We start from the raw sequence: 21,486 nt of genomic DNA, 5'->3' as shown, positions 1-21,486 counted from the left end.
ATGTTAGGAATCTTCCATGCATCTTTATATTTCTGAAACGAATAAACGCTGCCAATCGCGTTTTTAACAATTTAAAGCATATATTGCGATGCAAAATATTCGTTAGAATAAAATGTCGTACAGTTGGCAACTAAGCGATTGCTGTTGTCATTAGGTGGTAATGACAAAATCCGCAATCACTTAATTTCCAACTCAATATATTCTTTTTTCTATATTCTTTGGCCTTGTGCGTACATATTTCTTGAGCTGATAACTCTTAAATCTATTTCATTTATAAATGTGTATGTTGTTCAAGTAGTCGCTTGTTTCTCATTCGGCTGTTGCCAACTCTTCTCAAGTTGCAATATTCGCAAGGAGGAGGGGTATTCGGAATGTATTTAATTCAGCAGTAAACCCATAATAAGAATGAAAGGAAAATAGGCAGGAAGAAAAGACGAGAAACAAAGAAAACGGTCGAGTTTATTATCACAAAACACAATTAGATTAAAATAACTGAAGTAACAAAAGGGGTTAAGCTTGCATTAAATGCAGAGGGCAGCAGCGGAAACAGCATACGAACACGTACAACGATCAACGTAACGATTAAATTCATTTATCGAGTCGATTCGAGGCTCAGAACCAATTATTTCCTCTGCGGTTGATCCTCATAGAAAAAGTTGATTCTGTATCCGTCCAATTCAATGTTCGTACATTCCTCAGGAACGGATCAATGACGAATATGAAGGATATGACCGACAATGCTCCAGAAAGCTCCATGAAAACCATCATAATAATAAAAAAAAGAAAAAAAACAATTCAAAGTAAAAATTCCCTTTGCAAAAAGATAAAAATTCGCAAAGAGAGAACTATCTTTTTTCCCCTTGCCCCTGTGCCGCCCCACTAATAATCTTGTTGCCGGCTTCTACGAAGAAGCCCAGAAGCCTATTCGTTTGCCTTGAGAACCGAAATTATCGTCTGTGCACCAGCTAAACACAGAAGCCAAGCGCAACATTATCACGCTAAGTGGAGGGATGAAAAGTTGGCGGCGCGCGCGTGTCACGGTGTCATCGACGCACCTCTGCACGAGTACACAAATAGCTCATTATGACTGCAGCCTGCACTTGCACCCGTCGTGCGCACAACGTAATTCGGGTTAATGATCGTGTGTACGCTCGTGCTCTCGTACTTGTACGCGAAGCAGCACTCGACAACTTGGCCCGGACCAGGCATTCCACTCTCTGGCCATTAGCAAGTGTAATGCCGGTCGTGGCAGCACCACGTTTCTTTGCAACTATCTCGCAGTGGCAACTAAGTGACTGCGGATTTGTCAGTACCACCTAACGTCAAAATCCGCAATCACTTAGTTGCCAACCCAATATGGTAAAGACGAACTGTGCCACAATTTTTACTGCGAATACTTCACGTTCCAGTGAGTCGTAGCAACAACTATTCGTTTACAGTGAATATTTAGCAGCGCCTTAAGAAGCGAAATAATTTGTACGCGAGGAAAGCTACTACATATACACGTACTTACGTGTTAGTGGACATATTTTTCATATACGAATAAACAGAAATATTCGCAAGAGAATCACCAGCGAAATTGGCGTATGTTTACGGAACGTGAAATGTTCGCTGTAAATATCAGGTTGACAACTAACCGATTGCAGATTTTATCATTTGGTGGTATTGACAAAATCTGCAATCACTTTGTTGCCAACTTAATAGTTCCAATCCTCCTTTGCTTCCATTGCTTCTCTTCTAGTGATCTCGGTTCGTCCCTATCATTCGTTCTCCTTTAACAATGTTTTCTAGCAGTTTTTTTCCTCTTCTTTGTTGGCAGGACGATGAGTCATTGGGGACTTTGACGAAAGTGATTAGAAATATGATAGTTTGAGGAGGTGGGGGCGATGGTAAAGTGGGGATGAGTGCCATGGTCCTTACGATTGCAGCTTCTTTTGTTATCTTTTTAACAAGAGTCTGGTAATAATTGTTAAGAATTATGTGGGTCTCGTTGGTAGAATTAATGGTAACTTTTATTCTTAATAAACTAACGTTTATTCTTACTATGCTGTTTTAATCGTCTATGTAGTTTTATTATATCGTATTACCGTAGATCGTTGTGTAATTCTGGTACTAAAATGTTATTTATCGATCTTTACAAGATTTTCACAAGAAGAGCTTGCAAGCTTTAATCCTTTGCACTGCAAATTTTATTTCAATTTCGTTACCAGCAGCTGCCAACGCTTCTAAGTGCTTTATTTGAAATTTACTTTAACTGAAAAATAAGACAATTTAAATAAATAAAATGAAGAAACAAATTCACTACCAGTTTTATTCACACTATTGTTGTATTTTGTAATTTTTAAGAGTATAATATATCTTGAAACAATTTCCAGGATGCAATCCTGCTTTACCTTCGCATGTTTTTCAAAGAAAGATGAGCCTCGACAAAGGAGCTCCTGAGATAAAAACTGATGTCGAATCATACTCGACATAGAGCAGTGCAAATGATTAACAGCGATAATTATTAATTCACATCTTTGTATAATATATCGATGACTGTTTAAAATTATATTTGATAACGAGTAGTTGTTATGATTATAATTTTTCTCGTTATCTTTTTAAAATACTATCTGGAAATATTTATTTTAATCTGTTTTATTTAATTAGTTTCTATTAAATTAATTAAATTAATTGAATTAATTGTTCTATTTAATCTATTTAATTAATAAATTTTAAATATTTATTTTATTATTTTAATCTTAAAATAAACCAGAAACGTTTGTAGATCTGTTCTATTTAATTAGTTTCTATTAAATTAATTAAATTAATTGTTCTATTTAATCTATTTAATTAATAAATTTTAAATATTTATTTTATTATTTTAATCTTAAAATAAACCAGAAACGTTTGAAGATAAATATCTTACAGCTTTTAACACAATTATGAACATTACCTTACGACAATGAACGCATGTTGGTGTATATTTTCGAAAAATACTCGTAAGGTCAACTTGTATTTCTACCGAGATCTTATTCGCTGAGAAAAGAAATTATTTAACGAAATGGTAGCGTATTACCTGCGTTATGTAAACCGAGACCCTGACCGAAGTTCTACCGTATCCTCCCGTGAGATTTAAAGCGGAGAATGCGTGGATTTTCAAGTCAGTGGACACAATGAATTTACCTTCTCTCCGAACGAGTATTTAGAAGGCGGGTCACAGAAGAGAACAACGCGAAATAGAGCTACTGAGACACGATGCTTCTTGGAAATGCGAAATAGACTTTCCACGGTCGTAGAATAAATCAACATTTAACTTAAATCGCTTAGAAAGATGTTTGTACTCTTCGATGTTCTCCACTTTGAAATTTCAATACTAAATACGTGTAGATGTACTCTTCACCATTCATCTTCGTAATTTACGATATCTCCCATATTACAATTCGGCAGTTGCACGTATGCTGCACAGTCGAACGCTTTGCCTTTTCGTTTTCCTTACTTTCTATTTGCTTATCTATGTTTTAAAACTACTCAGCTTAGCTCTATATAAAAAAATATGTATTTATGTTGCAATTCGTTTGAGGTGGATTAAACGTGTAGGTGTATTTAATTAATAACGTAACGAGTGGACGAATTCGTAATAGTCAGTGGTATAAAAATAAGTATAAGCACGAGAGATAGTGTACGCCAGTTATAATCGTCACTCGCTGCTACTATACCGATCGAATAAAGGATAACAATAATCTCCTAGGGGGCACGTTCATCCATTTGTATCGACAGACGGTAGTACAAAAAGTTAATATTCTTATGTAACTCCGGCTGAAGATTATAAGAAACGGCAATAACAATCTGTTGGGAGTTCGTTTGCCTCTAGAACTTGCAAACCAAAACAGTCGTTAGTATTCTGTTGAAGTAATTACTTCAAGAAAAACTCTACATCTTTGCTTTTGTATATCCGTGACCTGGAGAAGAGAATAGAATTTAGTGAAAAAATTCCAAATAACGAGAGATACATATTATTGTGCTCTTGAATATAAATTTTGCTTTGGATTACAAGGTCTGGAAACAAAAGAGCTATGAGTAGGTTTCTATCGCTGTTTCTTGTAGCCTTCAGCTACAGCTACACACAGAGGTTAACTTTTTGGTAATGTCCTTTGCTATAAATATATGAACGTGCTCCTTATTCTTCTTTTTATTGTATTGTAACGCTATAAGAGTGCAGATCTTCATCAGCATACACTATACTTATACCTATACTTGTTTCAATATACTTTACTGTTCCACTTCATCCACTCGTTCCTCTATCACTTAACCTCAACAATATCATACATCAAAGATACAATAATGTGGGTCTCTCGCAGATTCCAATTTTCCGTTGACTTTTCTACTCTCATGTGCAGCTACATGACTCCTTTAACAGTGATAACGTTTTTTTCTGTTTTGTTTGTTTTACAAATGTTGTCGCAGATAGATCTTACATACCAAGCGAGTTCTATTGTTTTTAATAAATCAGCACAACAATAATTAATGTTAATTAATAAGGTTTTGGGTTTATAAAATAACGATTCACTTAGATTCGTTTTCTCCAATATATTTCAGTCTTATAACACGTCTTACCACACAGGAATCTCCAAGTCAATAGAACAACGTGGTCGACTTCTAAGACAAAAGAGCGTCGTTAGAAGTCGTACCAACTTAGCTTGTAGTAAGCAGCGATCATACCAACTTAACATTTCTCAACAATTAAGAGTATAATAATTAAAGAGAATAATAATTAAAAAGAATCCATAGTCATTTTTAACCCCTTGCTTTAGAATTGCTCATTTCATCTCTGATTATAGATTATAATTTGATAAATTTTTTATACTTTTTGATACTATTTGATAATATTTCTTTACACCTAGCAATCTTTGTTTGAAACACCTTCGATTACAATTTTTAGTTTGTTTTTTAGAATCGTCGTTACTAATTTCCTTGAAATTCTTTGTCAAGTAGAAGTTCGTTAGAAAAGTAGAAACAACATGTGATAATGTTCAAATAGACTCAGTTCACTTCGAGTTCATTACCCTTCATTTCTTCAATCCCGCTGGATTAATTCTAAGCCTGTTAGTTCACAGAATTATGTTTGCGCCAGAAATCTAGCAAATTACATTCTATGTATTCAGAAAATTGTTCTCCCTAGAAGTCGGTATTATAATACTTTTAACGTACGACTTAAAAAAGCTACTTTACCGCGTCCTTGTGACATTATTTGTATATACATTTTTCCATCCATAAATTGTATCTTTTGGATACAATCAATTATCTTAAATCGATGTTAATCTTAACAATTTACCGACCGCTGGCGATTCAACAACATACGCACGTCCGACCGGCATCTCAGGCGCAGATTCTCCCTGGCGCCGGCTCTGTTTCGGTTTAGACATTCCAATACCATTCTTTTTGCTCTTCGCGAACGATACGTTTTTCAAAGTGGTATAAAACTGTGAGAGCCTACAAAGCAACGCAACTGACGCAACTGAGCAAGATACCATAATACTAAATAACAAATTACTGCTGAAATAATGAGCATTAATATCGGTCGGTAAGCGATTGATTACCGATTAATCGGCTATTGGTCGGTAAAGTGTTAAACTACAAATGTAAAACAGATTACAACACATCCATTCGATATTCGTACGAAGAAACTTGCTTCGTTTATAATTATCGCTCGTTTCATCGTCTAAATTCCAACAACTGTTCGCCAGTATTACCCTCTTACCGCGAAAATGCCACACGAGACTGACAAGCCTTCTTGAAACTTGATGGCAATACTCCTCCACGCTGAACATTAATTAGCAATCGTTCGTTACTCGAGGACGACACTTGTGAACCAATACTTCCTATTGTCATTAATTATTGCTCGTTAACGATTAATTACTCCGCGGTTGTTTTCCGTTGGAGACGAAGCCAGGTGCAAGGGACAAGCAGAAAAGGCAAAAGAACGTGAGAACGAAATTTCTGGATATCGAGATCTCTGTTAGATAAATCCGTGGATCGATTGGTGAACGCGAATATTCGCTTGTATATTTGCTCGTATTGTCATTAATCGGTTGGTAATTAGCGACTGCTAATTGTAGCGTTGTTTCTCGTTGAAACGCGATAAAAGCTGACTCGAAAACGAAGTTGAAAAAGCTGCCCGGGGAATGATGGAACCAGCTTCCTGAAAATTAGCCTTTTTATGAACAGTCGGTAATTGATAAGTAATTGCTTCAAGTTTGTAATTAGATCACTAGATTGCACACCGATTTACAGATATATTTTCTTTCTGTCTGTTGTGATATTTTAGTAGTAGAAATCTGAAAAATTCAGTGAACATTTTAATACAGTTATAAGTAATATAATTAAGATACAAGTAATTAACTGCTCATTTGCGTGTAAACAATTATTAAATAATGGTAGAAATTGTTTGAAATGTTGTAAATCATTGCTACGAATTCTGGGATACTATAGTGTGATAGATACTGAATTCTCCATTTATTTTTGCTTTATATTTAAGAGATGGTAGTTCTTTTTTTATTATTCATACGTTTACTTATTAACATTCTTTTTTTATTATTCATATGTTTACTTATTAACATGGTATAGAGAAGAGGCGAAAAAAGAGGAGGAAAGAGAAATTAAAACGTCTAATGTTTCAAAAATGTTTAGAGGCGAGCAGCTTTGGTGCTAGGCAACGTTATCGCTAAATCGTATCCCGTTTATTATTCCTCTGGTATCGCCAGTAACATTCCCTTTGTGCTGCAACTCTATGTATGTTAAGAAAACCGATATCCATCGGTCATCAAACCATAGTAATGCGATCTCGAACGCTCTCTCTTACCTGCAGAACATGTTACGATAATTTGAAAAATTCCTTTCTAGATACGTAAAGCTAGGAAAAAGAAATCTAATAACAAAGCAGAACTTCGTTCGAGGAAAAATATATGAAAATAAATGCAACAATGAAAGTAAACACTGAATACAAGCTATATATAGAAATTTTTTATTTATCCTATATAATAAGTTTATTGATCGATAGATCTATTTGCAAGAAACGATGGTTACTTAACGTGAACTAAATACAGTAATGTGCTATAACTAAGACAACTAAATAGTTAATTCACAACTCACAACTATTGTAATAGTTTACTACTCATAACAACTCGGCAACTCAACTCCCCACTCCTCACAACTCGACTCCCCCCACTCGACTCCCCCCACTCGACTGTCAACTCACGACTCTTCTACTCGACTCCTCCCCACTCGACTCCCCGGCAGAACTGCCAGGCCCTTTTTGGCCTAACGGCACTTAGGGCTTCCCGCAATATTGTTTATGATACGCCAGATATTTCTTAGGTCATTTGTCCATGATGCTACATATACGTTACTTAGTTTCTGTACTTTAAACAGTTAATAAGCTTACGAAGAAGTATAAGTGATTTTGGAAAGTGAACTAACAAGTGAATAGATCTAAGAATAATGTAAAAGTATACGTGAGATCTTCTACGTATATATTTACTAAGTTAACAATTTATCAAGATATGTTGCGTATGTCAAATGATATTGTTCATTTTGGAAGATCAAATGTAAATGAGTCTGAGAATCGAGTGAAGATACAAGCGAGCTCAGCTGTATCGACTGCGTATATTTTAGTAAGTTAATCAAATAATTTAACAATTTAATTTATATATGTTAAACGATGCGATTAATTTCGTGGAATTGAATAAAAATAAATGAAAATATCGAAATGGTATCAATCGTGCTCACCGATTTATTTTATTTTTAAGAAATTTAACCATACCATCAAGAGATACATTTACTTTTGAAAACTAAAATAGTATCGAAATTTGGATAAATTTGTAGCGCCACATGAGCGTAGAACAAGTCAACGAAAGTACGAGAAATAAGTACGTCACGCGGCCAGGAAAATTTGCTTTGCTCGTCGATTGCAGGCATAGTTTTGTTAAGTACAAGTACAGAGATAGTGCATGTCGTAATCGTGGCTCGCCCAATCTTACTATTCGACTCTCTAACTGTTCGCTATTCTTCTAACAATTCCATTATGTGTCTGACTGTCCCAGAGTTCGTCTATTTGTATGGACCGGTGTATTACAAAAAGTTCAAATGTAACTGTAAGAAGATATACACAGAAACAGAAAGAACAGAATTAGCCCACGGAACATTAAGATAGATACATTTTCCAGACGTTTTTATCATCTTCTATCTTCAAAGCGTCGCCCGCTCGCCATAGTTGAACTCTTATCGCAGCCTCTCTCTGGCCAACCACCGATCCTCCGTAATGGAATATCGATTCTCCGTGTTTGGACGGTCAATTTTCCTGTCACGACACGATGAATTGCTCGCTAATGATAGCACGGGCTCGCCAAATAATATTCCTGCGATTGCAAAATCGTCCTCTCACGCGATAGCCAAGGTATTCTATGACGAGGCGGTGTGAATCAACGATTTTTTATTTACCAGGCGATTACCAATAACCTGAGCTCTGAAACATTGTTGAAAACCACGCGAAACATTTCCCGGAACAGTGACAAATTACAGTACTCGTGTATTTCGTTGGCAACTAAGTGATTGCGGGCTTTGTCATTACCACCTAATAACAAAATCCGCAATCACTTAATTGCCAACCCAGTAATTAACGCGAGGGACGTGTATACTCGTGCAAATGAATAGAAAACAAAGGATTAAGAGGAAGTTCGATGTAAATCGTACGTACATTAAAAACAAGGAAACGAAGGAAATACGGCAAGTAGCGGTTATTATTGAACGCCATTATTAATATTACTGTTACCTTTTGTCCGGTAGAAAATTTCTATTTTATCGATGCAATGGAGTAGCAAGCAGCTGGCTGGTGAAAATGAGCACAATGTATAGTTTAATGACTAACGAAGAAATAATCGGTTCCTCTTGAAATTGGTCGTTCGTTAAAATGACATGAATTCCACTGTACAATTCCTATAGAGTTGTATTTAAAACATATTTGTTAAAAAACGAATTCAGACGAATTCAATTGAGAAGAATAAATGTTTCTATTGGGTAGGCAACTAAGTGATTGCGGATTTTACCATTAGATGGTAATGACAGAATCCTCAATCACTTAGTTGCTAACCTAATATAATAAATAACGGGACAGAAACATCCTTACGTTTCAATAACGTACATATGTTCTGTTCATAGTAGAAAAGGGAAACAAGTAACAAAAAAAAAAGGTATTTGTTAAAAGACGAATTCAGACGAATTCAACCGAGGAGAATAAATGTTTCTATAATAAACAGCGAGACAGAAACATCCTTACGTTTCAATGGCGTACATATGTTCTGTCCAGAGTGGAAAAGAGGAACAAGTAGCGAAAAAAACTTTGGTGTAAAAAGCGAAGCACGATCGTGAAGCTCACGTTGAAAAAAGAAAAAGAAAAAGAGAGAAAGAAAATCGCTTCTTCCGGGCTTTTCTTAATTAACTTTCAAGCTCTTTGCCCAAGCTTACCTTCATTAACTCGAAAAAAACCCTTTTCCTCATCTTTACAAATTTTCAGCCCCATTTCAACTCGACCTCTTTTATTCGCTCTATTTACGCGCCGCGTTTCCTCTGTATTCCACGAGGACCGTAAGTCTCCTCCCCTTGTCGTCCTTTCTTTCTCTCCGTATCTTTTCTTCTTCTTCTACTCCTTCTTCTTCTCCTTCTTTCTCGTTTTTTATTAGACTTGCAAACGAAAGAACCCGGAGCGCAGTCTGCAGAAAGGTGTTGGCAATTGGCGCGCGGAGACAGCGCTTTAAAGTGAGCACCGAGTCGAAAATGGAGAAGAAATAAGACTAAATGGAGAGGAATCGGTATCGGTAGGTCTCTGTCGCCTCTCTTCACTTCCTTCTTCTTTCTCCATTTTTATTACACTTGCAGACGAAATAACCCGAGAGCGTATTCGAATCGGTGCTACCTGCAAGAAGAAATAAATAGAGAGAAGTGGACATTTGCGTGGAAAGTTGTAGTAAAGCTATTGAAATCGCGATGTTCCAAGCGGTTCCTTCACAGGGATCAACTTTTTCATCGTATTTCGCGCGAACGAAGCTGGAAAGTTTACCGGCTCGATAAATTGTCAGCGTCAGCTGTACCTGGCATCGAAACACGAACAACTTCACTTCGCCTACGAAACTAGATCGCGCGATTAAATCCTTCCATTCATTGGTTTTTCCACTAACTTCCGTTCTCGTCCGCTTCCTTCCATCAGTTATGCCAACTTTCACCATATTACGGTTCGCGCCTCTTTCATCTGATATTTCCCTAACATCGAAGTGACTTCAAGCGCACGGCTTTGCTTCATCAGACAGCAATCAGAAATTTGGTATCGTTTGCTTTTAACCATGATACCAGATGCACAAAATTTATAGAATTACTTGAGAATTTTGCGGACTGTCATAAATGATCGATTCAGTATGCAGGTTCAGTTGCAATGAATGATTGATGTATTCTTAGTGAAAGAGAGTACATAGATCTTTTTATTCTTATATCAGTGTAGTAAAAGTAAAAGTACATAAAAGTATTAGGTTGGCAACTATGTGATTGCGGAGTTTGTCACTAGGTGGTAATGAAGGTTGGAAGTGAATTAGGGTTAGAAGTTTCACTCGCTTGATGATATTGATAGAGTACCGACTTTGGGCTGTATTTAAGGCATAAATAGTCGTGTGGCAAATATCATATAATTGAGAGATTTTAAACATCTACAAGTTTCTTCCTTTCTGCTACGTTCTACGTATTGAGGTTAGGTTGAGGTTAAGTGATCTGCAAATAAGTAATTGCGTGATAAGTGACACTTAGTTGCCAACCCAATAGTCCTATTGAACCTGATTAGATCATGCACCTACTACATCGAAATTGTATTGTAATTATATTAAACATATGAAAGTCCTCCCAATTCTTAATATCGTAAACTGTCAATTTATAAGTATACAGAACTACGGGATAAGAAAACAGTGAGAAAATTATCAACAACAATAATAATCGAGAATAATGGAAACATTAAATGAAACTAAACAGAAGCTTCGTTTAATCCAGCATCGCTTATTCGACATCGTTCAACATCGAAAGATAAACTCGTGGAATAAGAAAGGCATAGCGTAGATGATCAAGTTACACAGAAGTCAAGTCGGTAAACAACATCGCCTATACTAATCATGTGATGTTTGAAAGATTAAACAAAAGAAAGATTCAGCCAGTTGAATCAATCTGCAATGAACAAAATAAATATCACGAAACCTTTCATCATCGCCAGGCGCAACACATTGCAAAACGCAAACGATTGAATAAATATAAACAAATGAACGACGAATCACGGCGGGGAGCGGCTGTCGAAACGCAAATTTCTGAAGCTGGAACGCCAGGAAGAAACGCGACGACCTACATACGTACGTCGAGGAACGCAATCTAACGTGGAGGAAATATAAAAGCTGGCTCGGGTTGATGCACGCCACGCTTTTCTGCTTCGGCTGATTCCAGAGTTACCTTGGGAAAAATTGGAGAAAATTGGGTGAAATTAGGGAATCGTTCTCTCTCTCTCTCTCTCTCTCCCTCCCTCCCTCCTTCCCTTCCTCCCTCCCTCCCCCTCCCTCCTTCCCTTCCTCCCTCCCTCCCTCTCTCACTCTCTCTTTCTTCCTGCAGACGAATAAAAGGAGAAAGAGATTGGGAAGGAAGATAAGGGTGCTGAACGAGCGATTTTAAAATGCGTTTGAGGGGGAACTATGAGGTTTGATGGTGAGAAACAGATTGCAGGGTAAGGAAAACGTCTCGTTTTCGGTTTAATTTGACGTTTAAAAGAGGATGAAACGAGGTTAGGGTTTTTACGAGTATTTGATTTGGAAGTTGCTAAGCTTTTGAATATTTCCGTTAAAGTCATTTGCAAGCTGCGTAAGCTTCATTTAATCCTTCACGTCCTGAACGTACTTTAGAGTACTATTGGATATTTATTGATATATAATATATGTATAATATTAATTATATGTAATATTGATGGAATACCTGTGAAAGCTTATTTACGCTATTTCATATTAAAAAGGCAATTTTCAAATGGAATTTATACCATGGAATTCATTCCATTCATATGGATTATTATTGAGCAACTAAATGATTGCGGATTTTGTCATTAGGTGGTATTGACAAAATCCGCAATCACTTGGTTGTCAACCCAATACTTTTATCAAAATGTTGTTACGAATATGCATATATCACTCTAATTACTCAACAATTTCTGTGGAATTCTAATGTATGTGCGTTTATATTTGAATGAATATATTCATGGTCAATGGATACAGTTACACACTCAATATATATGCGTTGTTCAAACTACACATATGATTAGAATATATAACATGTAATTTATGACATAAAGGAGTGGGAAGAGTTCACGGACAAACATAATACAAAATTCGTTCTTCGGTTATACACATTTTGTACGTGTGTTTTACAATATCCAAGCGATATCAAGTGGAATATGAAAGGAGAATTAAAAAGCAGGAAATATGAAAAAGAATTTTCATAATAATTCCTATAAAGCATAGACGATATGAAAATAAATACCGTTTGAAAATTCCCTTTTTAATATGACATAGCGTAAATAAACTTTCACGGGTATTCCATCGGATATTGCATATAATTAATATTATATGTATATAGTATATATCGATAAATAGGTTGTCAATATTAATAATATCAGACGGTACTTTAGTTTGCAGTCGATAAAATTTACCTGTACAGCCTCAAGCAATTTCTTTTCATCGCATTTCCACGCTATAATAATATTTAGAAACATTATATAATATCATTAAACGCGTGTAATCTATTCAAAATACTTGCAGAGTTAGAAACTTTAAAAAAGCGCTGTTAACACATTGTTGACTGACAATTTTACTGAGAATTTATCTCATGTCACCGGCTATTATTTGGTAATTGGACGTGCAAGTAAAACAGTATAAATAAACTTTAATAAATTCTATTTGTTATTCGACTTCTAATATTTCTTTCTCCTGTGATAAACAGTGTAACAATCACCTACGTATAATGGTACACAATAACTTTTGCAAACATATTTAGTTTTTGCGTTTTCCTTTTGAACAGCATAGTCTACACGCTCTAGTTGGATTTGTTTTTCTACCAGTGATTATTTTTTAGTGAAGGAATCAGTGAAGGATGCATCATTATAATAAGGAGCTGTTTTAGAAATTTGAGAAGTGTCAGGTGCAATGCTGCATTCTTTAGAATCCACAGTTGTCCATTCTCTAGCTACTTCCAGTAGAAATTTGTTGTATCTTGTTTTATTTCCTGGCAGATAGGTACAGTATATTTTATATGCATCGAACAAGGTGCAGTTTAGGAAATCCTAAACTAAAGGAAGCCAATATATACGCCACCCGTGGAGAGATCTGCCCGCCTCTGTAGCACACAGTTGCCAAAAAAGCGCCATTCTTCCAAACACAAAAACGAAAAAACCTTCTTTCTTACCAAATAAATTTCCTTTTCTCAGTCCGTTTTAATCGGTCGGGCTCTAAATCGTCTAAAAAATGTGCATTCGATTAAACGTCTCATTTCGATTACGTGTCATGCAAAACTCGAGAAATTTGTCTTGCAAGCAACTCACCAGTCAGCAATTGCGAGATTCTACGGTGGCTCGGGGTTGGCTGTTCCCACAAGAGGCGATGAAGTGGCGTTGCTCGCGACAAACAATGTACTCTGTGAGCCGCGTCGTTTAATAAAAATCGCTCGAACGGCACGGATTCCTCGACGACACAAAGACACTCGACGAGAAGTCGTGGAGAACCGGTTACACCAATGTAACCGAGAAACTGTGCGATCAGCAGCTACGCCAATTCCCTTCCGTCGCGTTTCTCCACCAAACGACCTGTTAACGCACGAGCAATGGTATCAAAAAACAAAACAGCAGAAGAAAACAAAGGAATATGAGAATAATGGAATTTTATCGAGCGAATGAAGAATGTTTGGGAATAGAACAATAGAAGCGTGAACACTTGTTTTAAAGAAAAAATATGTACAATAGAACTCTGTTTACAGTGAGAATCGAAAACGAGTACATAACACCTCGAATATGCATACAGAAACAATAACAGCAATACAAATAATGAAATTAAAGGAAATTTTCGAATAATGGAACAGTTACTTTCCTGGTGTTCATCTTCTTGTAATTCAAAAGGGAACATAAATATTAATAACAGCAATACAAATAATGAAATTAAATATGAGTGGATTCAAAATTTATGGATTCTAAATTTTCTTACCTACTAAATCACGTTTTAGTAGATTTAATCCCATAAAATTACATTCCTTTTGAACCTCCTACCATCTTTATTTTTTAAGCTATTAAGTACTTTGAAATATTCAGGCATATCATCATTGCTATTATTTATATTCATGTTTCAATCTATTATTCGAAGCATACGTGACATTAACATCATGTGAAGAAGACGTCCACTGAAGAAGAAGATTCATCACATTAAAAGCGTTCTATCGCGTCGACATTATCAAGATCATCGAATTCTGGTATTGTATGGAAAAGCAGTTTCTTCTAAATCTGTCGTAATATAATAAATATGGTGTCCTCGATCTTCCTAGTATCACATTTAACACATATAACAGCAGTACAACAGCTAATCCTTTTAATTGTTCGTGAAGCTGTATCGTCTTTTCGCTGGTAGCTTCGTTGATTGTTAACAAACATTCTTGCAGAGGATTAAGCTTTTTCCACGTGAAAAGTGTCCGAATAGTGGAACGTTATCCGTAGAGTAGGTCCTACTCTGCATATGTATGCTACATAAATTAAAAATTAATTGAAAAGACATAAAATGGGAATATAAAAAATGTTTGTGAAGTGTATACTCATTCGTTGGCTCTCACTGTGTGCGGACTTATCAAAGAATTCACGTAATTAGAATTGATACAATAGGAATGCTGCTCTACCTTCTCCACTACTTACAATTCACGTAATAGAAGTATAGGTTCAGATAATTAGATTCACTGGTCAGAGGTTTGTCAACTCAAGTGAATATCAAAAATCATACGTAATGTTAATAGACTGTTGAAGAAACGCGAGTAACGAAGATCCGCAAGTTCTAGTAGAAGTGAACCCATGACTGTGTTATTGGGAAACGTTACAGTTTCAACAGCATATATTTCCATTAATGAAATCTTGTTTGAATAAATTGATCAAGCTTGCTGAAATAAAAAGTAAAAATACAGTATACATATAGTTTGCACCATTTGATTTATTATTGAGTTGGCAACTAAATGATTGCGGATTTTGTCGTTAGGTGGTTCTGACAAAATCCGCAATCACTTAGTTGCCAACCCAATACTTTACGGATAAAGTACCTTCGTTTAATATTTCTTTCTTCCATTTAATTTTGCAATTACCCTCCATTTAAATTTGCAAACTCAAGAAGCAAATGAAAGTTTGGAAGATTTTCGTGTAAGTGGCTGATTCACGAACGAATCGTCCGAGCGAATAGGAAATTCGGCTAATTCTCGAAGCCGCGACAACGTGAATGGGGAAGAAAACAGAATAGCAAGATGGCTGACCTATTTGGCGGCCGAATAGAATAGCCGAAGGGGGGGTGGAGAGACGCGAGTAGAATGGCGAGAAAAAGGGCAAACCTTGTGTACCGAATACGCGGCTGCCTTTTGTTGTCTGGGCCTGGCCACCGGCGTAATTAAAATTCTACAGGCTCCACCCGGAAGTTTGGACTATCTCCAAAATCCTGGAACCACTGAATTTCTTGTGTCTCCTACGTGACAACTGCAACGTCTATGCTATACCTTCGTAGAGATTAATACCATTAAAGTAAAAAAAATATTTATATACCATCTGCATTTATTATAACACATGCTAATTAATTAGAGCGAAATATATCTCGCACGATTCAGTGTAATAGTTTCATACGACTGCATTAATTTACCGCTATAAAAGTCTCTGTTAAAGGGACGTTTCGCTGCAAGATAAGGCTACGCATCGATAATTTCTGCAACCACTGTATCTGAATATATCGACGTTTTTATCGAGTACGTCGAAACGTCAAATAGTCCGAATATGAGTGCACTGGTTTTATTGTACTGTAAAATTGGAAGCTCTTGTTGAGAATTGTGGTTCTTAATCGCCGAAATAAATGTATGGCAATACTTACATTACACTTAGAATTGATATCAAAATAGTTTCAGATTTATTTAATATGTGATTTACAAAATATTCGTATGTAAACATTACACGCGTCTCAGCATTCTCTTTGTCCCGCCATCTTTTCATCACCATGCGTACGCAACAGTTGCATTCTTCTGTTTTACCATACGCTGCGCACGCACATACTTCACACACTCATACTTATGTAACTACCACGCGGCTAATCCAGTGTAGCACACAAAATTACACATATCTCAATAGTTCTATTCCAGATAATTTATCGAATTGGCGAAAAATTGGGTTTTCATCGTGTTAAGAAACAATTTTAAATGGCTCATTTGTCACAAAGTTTACAGATACAGCGATTTTATAGGCAATTAAGTAACATTAGGTGGTAATGACACAATCCGCGATCACTTGCCAACCCAATATAAGAATAGTGTCCTGTGTTGAAAAGATAGTTGGTTCTTATAGACTGAATCTATCGTTGAAAATCGATTTTCATCTTTTGTCCGTTTCCTGTGTGCAGGTGTCTGAAAAACTTATCCTGATATCGATTTACTGTAACGCTTACAGTCACTGTAAACTAGTTGCGTTACATGCAAGGACTAATTCGCCTGGGATCAGCTAGAAAGTTGTAGGTGTCGCAACATCACGTTTCCTTTAAACGAACAGAAGAGAACCGCTTACGAAACCTATTTCAATATTTAGTCGAGCCGGCCAATTTCTAGGAATCCTCTCTCTCGAGATATCTCAAGTAAAACACTTAACCAATTGCAGGCAAACCTACGCTATAAATTTTCTTTTTCCTCTTAAAATCGTATTGTCCGAAAGCGTTTGCCAATTTCTGTTATATGCACGTGACAATCATAACCTTTTACAAATTTTTATATCTAGGGACGATTAAATTATGAAACTTGCAGGAAAGAATTGCGAATAATAGTAATATAAAAAAATATACAACGCAAGTGAAAAAATTGGTGTTTGCAGAGAAAAAGTTGCTCTATGTTTATACGTAAGTGAGAAATGTCGAATAAAGATTCTTCTTTTATAGCCTTGTTTTTAGAACAATTCAATTTAACGTGTTTCATATATTTTACTTATCTGTTATTTTTCTTAACTTTGTACGTGTATTTTGGGCATTCAAATGATCTCACATCCTGTCAATTCTGTTGCTACGAACTGCAACAGTCTGCTCGCTACAAACAGCTTTATCGCAGTATTTTCAGAAGTGTTTAGTCATCTTACATCGTTTTGATGGATAAAATAAAAATTGGCATATTGCAATATATTGTACAAACGAGTTATGAATACACCAGTCATTTAATAATAAATAATAAAACAATAAGTAACAAGAAGAAAAAAGCACGCATAATATAAAATTATTGAATTGACAACTAAGTGATTGCGGGTTTTGTCAATACCATCTAATGACAAAATCTGCAATCACTTAGTTGCCAACCCAATCCTTACTTATTACTTGTCTTTGACTTTACTTTCATATCATTTACTATATTTTATTATCACATAACCTGTAAATTAGTCACACAGACTGTGCAACATGATAGCTTGTCAAACAACGAACGCAGTGCATATTTCTCGAACGTAAATAAGAAGCCACTGAGCGCGGTAGCCATTTTGTTCGCAATTTCAGACGAAAGGTTGTCGTCTCACAGACGATAGTTAAACAGAACATTGTTTTAGAAGCGAAAATAAGTGGAAAATATAAACTAGGGTATTTTCTTTTGAAACTTCATTTCAGAGAGAATTAGGTTTAAAAATATGTCGAGTATACGTGTACTTGACTAGCTTATAGTCGAATAAAGGCCGATACTGTGGTAATAAGGCGAGATAAGTAAAAAATGTAGAATAATATTTTTTCATCGTACGCCTCGTTTTTCCTAAAATAATGTCTGAAATTGGAGTCGTTGACGCTCCATCCACGAGCTCGACGAACACGTTCAGCCAGCAGTTAGGTGAGTGCAGAGTGCACGTGTACTCGATAAATTTCCAAACTCGATTTTCTCCAGAATAAAGCCTCATAAACGAACAAATTTTACTCTTTCTTTTCTCCACTCATCTTTCATCACTCATCCTCATACATTGTACGTAATGTAGAAAGTAGACAGTAATTTATCTCAACTTCTCGCGGAACGAACAGTTCACGTAATAAGAGTTCGCTGATTCTTTCTATTATAGGTTAACCTAAAAGTTTCTTTCGTTTTAGAAGAAAATAATAGATGCACAACGTTTTTTGTTTTGATGCGAACGAAACGTGTCCTACGACAGCTAGAGGACGATCGAAGATAAAGACCACAACATTTGACAGATTAGGTTTCATGTTTGTATCAACATAGCCAGATAAAGCAGTTGCCTACAGATAACGAAAGACATTTTTGGGAGCTAATAGTTAGGTATGATTTTATGCAGTAGGAATTTACGTTCAGATGAATAGATTCGTCAGCAATTTTTTCATCATGTGTTTAATCAATTAATAAAATTAATAAATTTACAAGTTACAAGTTCATCGTAGTTGACCTTCGAGTTATCAATCGTGTTATATATTGCTTTGTAAGCCGATGTTTCATAAACTACGATGAAATATTCACGCAACCATCATGGCAGATTCAAACAAGTTACGAGTCATAGACCTCTTAGAATTTGATAATTTTTCAACAAACTATTGTGTTGGCAAACTATTGTGTTGCCATTGTGTGGCCATTGCCACATAATGGCAAAATCCGCAATCGTTTAGTTGCCAACCCAATATAATTCAAATTGTACTAATAATAGTTCAAGATTTTGTTCCATTGCATTCCATCGTTCCTTGAGTTCACTTAATCGAGCACTAATTCAAATTTCGTTACAATAAATAAAATTCTAGAAGATAGACGATTTAAATTAAAAGTAAAAATAAGTTCCCCGTAATAACCAGTTATATATATTTATTATCTACTTTTTGACATATTCACGCATATGTTTATTCATTTACGAACCTTTCTGCAGAGTGTAGCTTTCCATCGTACGAGAGATAGGTAAGAAATAAAATTTCTACCCTCTTGCAGTTGCCAACCCTTTCCTTCACGGCAACGTCGAACTGTACGACATGCGTCAACTTCTATGACGTTTCGAGCAAACATTCGCGATATGTACATCACGCAACGGAAGGATATACATACGATACACGAAACGCGAAACGTCTGGGAAACGCGGGGAAATTTATTCGCCGCCTCCAGGGAACTATGCACCGAAAATTGTACGGACTATTTGCTGCGATTCATATCCCACGGCATGGAGAATTCGCCAAGTGAATTATAAAGGCGAGCCACGAATTGCGAAGAAACAGCCAGCGAATTTAATTGAACGTTGACGATGTATTATTCCGTGGTCGTTGCATAGAAATTTTCCTCCCCTAACTTCTAGTTTCAATTAAATTGAATGCTAACCCGCTGGTCATTCGTTGATTACTCTAGCGACGAATTAATTGTTTCACCTGTACCTATTTCCTCAACTCGTTTTTTCTCCTCTAGTTTTGCTGAAATAGACGAAAACATAGTGGTTCATTAGTCGAAATGATTGCAAACAGATTCTCTGAAACGAATTGGCCAGCTTCACTTTTTTCAACTTTTCAGTTTCTCATAGTGGCAGCAAAAGTATTAACACATTGTTGTATTTGAGGTGATATTGGGTGTAGTGCGTTAAATAATCACTCGGTGTTTAGGTCAACAATATATTTATTAACAAGTGTCTTCTATTGATCGCATCGCGTATCGCTCTCGGTTTCGCCGGTCAATCTCGCTGCGCGGTTAGACTTCGGCCTTATCGCTTCCTCGTTCGAGCTACAACTGTCGATCGGATTCGATCCTTTTCTTTTTGTCGCCCCTCAATATCCCCACTATTCACGCGTTTGTTGGGCGTCCGCGACCATTGGCACGCGCGCCTTCTCGAATATTCGGCAGAAGACCGTTGGAATTTGATGGCTCATTAGGCATTTCGCTTCGGCGATATACATTGTTGCCGAGTGCCGCCACATATTTATTGTAGCATTTTGCATACTAATTGATTAGATCGTAAGAGATTAAATTTACCTCGAGGTTTGCTATTATTTATGCCACCTTCTTGCGACAAATGAAAATTGGTTTTTATTAACTGGTTGTATCATTAACGTTCGACCCCCCCCCCCCTCCCCAAAAGAAGAAAAGAAGAAGGAAAGAAAAGGACAAACGACCAATTTTCATTTGTCGCAAGAAGGTGCCATAAATAATAGCACACCTCAAGGTAAATACAATCTCTTACGATCTAAGCAATTAGTATGTAAATGCTATAATAAATACAACAGTGTGTTAATACTTTTGCTCCCACTATACTTTTATCTACAATATACAATATATATATTATCAAGTACATAGCTATATACAAGTCAACGGAATCTTTGAAGAAGTGCGACGTATCTCTTTCGAAGTTTAACAAAATTTAACACCAACGAAAACTGTCTGTTATCACATAACCTGAAACGCAAAGATCTGTCTGTCCAACCCAATATATTTGTTCGCTGAAAACAGAACCGAACTCTGGATCGAAAGGAAGAGAAACGATTCGTGGAGCACTCAAAGTTAGCGGCTGCGGTAATCTTCGTACATTTAATTGGACGTTGGTGAGAGCGGTTGGTGGAGATAGGTTCTTGTGGCAAAGTGCTGAGTTCGCGAGCTAAGACTCGTGTTCCGCTCGCGAGACCGTCGCCAGCCATTTTGCGCCGTTGAAACTTGTATCCGGGTCGTGTCTAGCCTCGAAAGGAATCGAAGCCGCCGGATAACAGCCTTTTAGAAGAAATTGCCTCTCCTCTTCTCCCACTACAGCCGTGAATCTTTGTCTTGGCACGGGAAAAGTAGGTTCCTCAAAAACGCCAGCCCTTGCTTCTTTTGCTTTCTTTTCACTGAACCTCTTATCCTTTGTTTTCTGCTTATCGATACAGTTCTCGAATGTTTCTCTTGGAAATGGGAAACTTGAGCTGCCGGATGCACGACGCGTTGCTAGCTCTCGCATGAAATTTGTTTTCGTATTCTAATTTTTCAAATGGGATGGTATACTGTTGATGTTGATGTTTGTTTGTTTAAAAAATAGGTTAATGAGGTTAGGTGAGAAAGATAGATAGGACAGGTAAGTGGATAAACGTAGGAAGAAGTTTAAAATCATATTTTATAGGTAAATATGAAGATAGAGGAAAAGTGGATGGTCATAAAATATCGTTTGGCTCCTTGTTAGGGGCAAGTTGAAAGGCTGAATCGTCTGGAGGAATTTGT

The 21,486-nt window shown here is 36.5% G+C and overlaps 1 protein-coding gene and 1 long non-coding RNA gene across 6 annotated transcripts in view; one reads left to right on the top strand and one right to left on the bottom strand.

Annotated features, from left to right (window-relative positions):
- Positions 1-21,486, top strand: part of LOC117211202 (tyrosine-protein kinase Btk29A) — a 344,145-nt gene that overhangs the window by 215,356 nt on the left and 107,303 nt on the right. The gene's annotated exons all lie outside the window — the stretch shown is intronic.
- On the bottom strand, positions 8,154-15,811 carry LOC117211209. The gene is made up of 8 exons (XR_004488226.1): positions 15,667-15,811; positions 14,461-14,487; positions 13,640-13,900; positions 12,752-13,555; positions 10,094-11,511; positions 9,502-9,949; positions 8,810-8,973; positions 8,154-8,503 (listed from the first exon to the last, which is right to left on the bottom strand). It is a non-coding gene; the product is annotated as an uncharacterized LOC117211209 (long non-coding RNA).

This window comes from Bombus bifarius, unplaced genomic scaffold (assembly GCF_011952205.1).
Source record: "Bombus bifarius isolate JDL3187 unplaced genomic scaffold, Bbif_JDL3187 scf7180000008218, whole genome shotgun sequence".
Lineage (NCBI taxonomy): Eukaryota > Metazoa > Arthropoda > Insecta > Hymenoptera > Apidae > Bombus > Bombus bifarius.
The sequence above is the reverse complement of the archived record's forward strand: the minus strand, read 5'-3'. Positions and strand labels throughout refer to the sequence as shown.